The sequence below is a fragment of the Elephantulus edwardii genome, unplaced genomic scaffold, assembly GCF_000299155.1.
Source record: "Elephantulus edwardii isolate Elephantulus edwardi_28Jun2011 unplaced genomic scaffold, EleEdw1.0 scaffold00004, whole genome shotgun sequence".
NCBI lineage: Eukaryota > Metazoa > Chordata > Mammalia > Macroscelidea > Macroscelididae > Elephantulus > Elephantulus edwardii.
Window position 1 is genome coordinate 26583698 of NW_006399754.1, and position 6000 is coordinate 26589697.

The window sequence follows — 6000 nt, forward strand, 5'->3', positions numbered from 1 at the left end:
ACTGCCAGTACCAAAGGTGTTAATTGTGGATGCAAGCAAGATTAAGTTGTTGACAGTTTCAGTCTCCTCTCTATCCATCATGACGGTACCTATTAGTCCAGTGGTGAATAAATCAATACTTTTTCCATATTCCTTTTCCCATAACCCAATTTTCCCGGCATATATTGTTATTACCGTCGACAGGTGCCATTGAGTCAGGTACGACTCATACAACCCTATTACAACACACTAACGCTGTTCCATACTCTGCCATTCTCACACTCAAGTACATGACTGCAGTTCCTATGTCAGTCTGCCTGGTTGACGATCTTCCTTTCTTTTGCCATCCCTCCACCTTCGAAACCATGATGTGCTTCTGCGATGAACAGCTTCTCCTAACACTATGCCCAAAGCATGTGAGATGAAGCTTCATCACCTTTGCTTCCAAGGATCCTTCTATCTGCACCCTCTTCAAGACATATCTGTTTGGTCTTTCGGAAATATGTGAGATACTGAATACTCTCCCTCAACACCACAGTTCAAAGACATAAATTCTTCTTCTCTCATACTTATTCACTGTCCAGCGGTCAGAAGCATAACAAGTGACTGAGAAGACTGTGGTCTGATTAAAACACATCTTTGTCCTCAAACTAGCCTGGTTGCTCCTCAATAATTTGCAGAGCTCCCTAACAGCAGACTTGCTCAATGCAATTGATTTCCTGCTCTCCTGACTGCTAGTACCAATTATATTGATTGTGAACACAAGTAATATGAAGTCATTGACAGCATCTTTTCTCCACATATCATCATGTTGGCCATCAGCCCAGTGGTGAGATATTTTTTGTTTTCTTTCCCTTGAGATACAACTCCTGTTGAAGGCTCTTTGATCCTCTGCAGCAAGCACTTCAAGTCCTCCTCATTTTCAGCAAGCACAGTTGTGTCTTCTGCTTATAAAAAAGTTACTGAGTCTTCCTCCAATCCTGGTAGCACATTTTTCTTTATAGAGTCCAACTTCTTCAATAATTTACTCAGCATCCAGATTGAATAAGTGTGGAGAAAGGATCCAACCTTAACACATACTTTCCCTAATTTTATATCAATCATTGCTTCCTTGTTCTGTTCACGCAACAGCTTTTTGATCTAGGTATAGATTTCACGCGAGCATGACATAGTATTCTGGGACTCCCATTCTTCTACACAAACACCTCTTCATAGTCAAGAAGGCACAAAATCACATGCCACTCAAGATCCATCTGACATCTGCAGTGATATCTTTAATGCCACAGACTCTTCTATTCTAGCTTGGGCCCCTGTCTATTGTTTTGTTTCTTTCATTTTTTTAAATGATCTTCAGCAATATTTGACTTGCAAATCACATTAATGCTATTTTTTTATAATTTCCATATTTTGTTGGATCACATTTTTGGGAATGGGAACAAATATAGATTGCTTCTAGTCAATCAGGCAGATAGCTGTCCTCCAAATTTCCTGTCCTAAACTGGTGAGTACATCCAGGGCTGTGTCTGTCAGTTGGAACATGCCAATTGGTATCATATTGATTCCTGGGACCTTATATTTTCCCAATGCCCTCAGTGCATCTTGAACTTCTTCCTTCATAATGATTGGTTTTTGGTCCCTTATGGTCACCTTATATGATCCAATGTATATAAAGTGATTCGAAATAAAATTATTTAGATAAGATGTAGCTTTATCATTAAAGTAATATTTTTGCTTTTGTAGTTTTTAAGGAAGGCTTTCCCCCCTGTTAGATCTACTCAATAAAATAGATTGTTGGCTACCTTGACTGGTGCTTCCATAAGTGTTGATTATTGATACAAGTAAAGCATGAACTTTGATGGCTTTAATGTGTTCTATTTGTAAGGATATTACTTGTTTATCAAGTCGTAATTATTTCTGTTTTCTTTATGGTCAGATGCAGTGTGTGCTGAAAGCACTCATCTTTAACTTCAAGTTATTTTCATTATCCTCTGATTTGTGCTATGTGGATTTGTGAGATCTGTAGAGATACAATTCACCTGCAACTAGTCAATCAACACAGTGTAAGGCCTTTGACTCAAGTCAGCATTCCTGGGAAGTGAAGTTCTCCCACATAGTGAAAACCTAAATCCTCAGTTTGCTGATTTTGTCCTGAAGTTTCTTTGCTCTGAGATCCCGGGATATTTTCTTATTTCTCAGAGAAAATAGGCTGCTTGCCATGGCTGGATAAAGTCTAACGAGCTCACCGATCTGTCTAATGGACCCCGAGTCTTGATAGGGTTTACCAACTAACTACCTGCCGTGAGTTTTTAGCAAGACATCCAGAACATTTGTCATCTTTTCCTCACCAGCTCTAATTAATGCCATCCCATCTAATAAACCAGCATAAAACTTTCTGGAATGCCTGGGGGCTCAACACAATCTTGTTTTTTCCCCTGCTATGATAGAGAACATAGGAATGCAGTCCGTGGGCAAGAAAATGTATGTGTACTGCTGCCTTATTAAGAAATAGATATAATGCATTCATTATTTCCATGGCTGCATAACCGGTGCCAGAGGCTGTTTCTCTCTTCTAGAGGATATGTTGCATTCCGCACAGCAGTAATTATTTGGGCTACTAGGTCAGCAGGATAGAATGATTGCAAGAAAAGGATATTATGTTTAACAACATGGAAAGTCAAAAAAATATGGTCAGAAAGAGTTAAGAAAATGCTTAATGAAATAGATTGGCACAATAGTCTCAATGGTAGACTTCAACACATGGAAGTTTAGAACTTAAGAATAGGAGTAGGGAACATTTAGTTTGGTTGTATACAAGGTGACCACAATTTGGAGCCGACTCTTTACCAACTATGAATAATAAGAACATAAAATAGTTTAATTTTATGGTAATCTGTTATCATATACAATTATCCATTTAGCTGCCCAAGCCTCTTACAATAGCATTATAACACCTTTTGAATCATTGAGTATGGTGTGGATTCTAATCATTCCACTTAGGTTACGGATATTGCTTCTGATTAAGTATCTTAACCAAAGGTCATAGTTTTTATACTATGAATTAAGAAATGAAGCTAACTGAGATTTCTACAAACTGATAAATATATTTATCCAGATTCTACAATTAAGGATAGAGCGAAGACCACGGGTTGAGACCACATATCTATTTGGAAACAAGGACGTTGTCTCACATTCTTTGGGCCTGTTATGAGGATGGTCCAGCACCTAGGGACGCCCTGGTAAGACAATCAACACAAAAGAGAAAGACTCTCAAGGACACATCGTTACTAAATCTTTTGGTCTTTTCTAGCAATTCTGCTATCCTGGACTAACAGTGGTTGTAAATAGCCATAATTATGAGACTGGTGTAGGATCAGTTCTGAATGAGAACACTGACTTTATCATTCCTATCATAAAAAGTTCACCCTAATTTCAACATGGTCTATTTCTAGACTTAAAAGATGATAATTTCTTTGCAGATTTCAATGGACTGTGTGGCTTTTGCAGTAATCTTGGAGTTGATAGTTACATGATCCAAGCCTATCATCTGTCATTTTTTTCAAGACTTCCATGAGGATAGTCTGAAGCTGGTCAATGACACAAGGTTGGTAATCATCACTAGTCCCATGTAGTTCGAGTACTAGTGAGCTTGTATGAATTACTACTTTACCTCATATGTACTTCACTTCAATTCGTAGAAAAATGTTCAACAACAATGCTATCTTACAAAGAATAGGTCATATTTCAGAACTCCATCATGAGGTCTTAGCTCCAATAGCTACTTCTGGTAACAACTTTTTAATACAGAATATTCAAAACAGTAAAACCTAAAACCAGATTTGGCCAAAAAGTACTGAAAAGCACTGTAAGGAAATAAAGTACAATTCCGACAAGAAAGAGACCAAAGCTAATTTATATCTTGAGTTCTTTATCACTGTAGGCAATCATGACCCAACCTTTCTAGTGCCCCTCTACTAGGTGAAAGATAGCATGCTCCAGATTTACTCCTACTTATATCCATTATAAGATGACATGACCATGCTTGGGGAAAGTGGAGAATTTGAATTGCTTGCTGCAGAAGATCAAAGACTACAGCCTTCAATATGGATGCCATATCAATGTTAAGAGAATAAAAATTCTCATCACTCCTATGCAACATTATGAGAGATGTAGAAAACATTAAAATGCCAATTTTATCTTGCTTGGATCCACAGTTAACACACTTAGCACCAGCAGTCAAGAGATGAAAGATGTATTGCATTGAGAAAGTCTGCTGTCAGGAACCTCTCCAAATGACTGAGAAGCAATGATGTTCATTTGAAGACCAATGTACATCTTATTCAAGCCATGGTCTTTTTAATCACTTGTTATTCATGTGAAAGTGGACAATGAGTAAGGGTGACAGAAGAATTGGTGTCTTCGAGTTGTGGTGTTGAAGAAAAGGACTGAATATCCGCATTTACTTCCCAAAGAACAAATGCATAGATTTTGGAGAAGGTAAAGTCAGAATGCTCTTCAAAGGCAATGATGGTGAAGCATCATCTCACATACTTTGGTCATGTTGTTAAGAAGAGTCATTTCTAGGAAAGGGACATTATGCTTGGAAAAGCGGAGGGTCAGCGAAAGAGAGGAAGACCCTCAATGAGATGAATTGGCACAGTGACTGCAGCAATGGTATCAAGTATGTCAGGTGATGAGGATGTCGCAGGATAGGACAGGGTTCAGATCTGGTTTTCATAGGGTTATTAGGAGTTCTACTCGACTCTGTACCACAAAACAGGAACAACATAGTTCGATAGCTTTTTAATTTTCATTTGTTTGTTTGCTTTTCTTTTAGTCTTCGGTAAGATAGCTCTTTCATACAGAAAGTGTTCTCGTGTAAAGGTAAAGAAAACTGTTTCCAGTTTCAGAAGATTCAACAAAGGAACTTTCATCAAGTATGGAGGATGTTTATGTGTCTATTGTTTATCTTCTGTAAAGCAGTTTTTCAGGAAGAAAAAGAGAAGTGTCTCTCTCTCTGGGTCATTAAATAAAATGTACTATGTGAATAAGTATTTTATTGGATTTTACATAGTTTAGCATTTCCAAGTGTTTACTGGATAAAATTGGTTCATACAGTAAAGAGAATTTACATAACCAAAATTTTTTACAATGTAGAGAAGTCATTAATCTGCTCAATAATCAACTTCATAGTTGGTGTCCTAATAGTTTCTATATAATGTCTCAAAAAGTAGTTAGCTTCAAAAGATGAATTGCATTGGGCAAATTTGCCATCTGAGGCATCTCCAGAGGACTGAAAAGCATTGATGGCAAGCTAGAGAGTCAAGTGAGCCTGATTCAGGCCATGGTGATCACAATTACTTGCTATGCATCAGAGAGCCGGACAATGACTATGCAGGACAGGAGAAGTATTAATGCCTTTAAGTTGTGGTGCTGGTAAAGAGTCTTGAACATACCATGAAACACAAAGAAAACAAATAAGTCTGCCTTGCAGAGGGTGAAACCTAGTTTCTCCTTGAGACTAGGGTTTTGAAGCTCCACCTCACATACTTTGGACATGTGGCCAGGAGAGACCAGTCCTCAGAGAAGAACATCATGCTCAGAAGGGTGGAAGGACAGCACAGGAGAGGAAGACCCCAGATGAGATGGATTGATATAGTAACTGGGGCAATGCAGGTTGGTGTGTCAGGACCAGTAAGACTGGCTCAGGACAGGGCAGGCTTCAGAGCTGCTGTACACAGGGGCGTTTTGGGTCACAAGTGACTCAATGGCACATAACAACAGCAACAGCTTCAGTATTTCTTGTATTAGTCCTATTCTGAATATTATGCATGTATATGTTAATTTTTTATCTTATATAAACATTGCATATTGTGCTGAACACTTAAGAGTATCATACATTATAGTTTACCACGCATGTATACAACAGTATGCAATTTAATTATAACTCAGCAAAATTAGAAGAACTTTAATAACATCTATTATATAAATGTTTTCTTTGAAATGCTGAAACATAATTTTTTT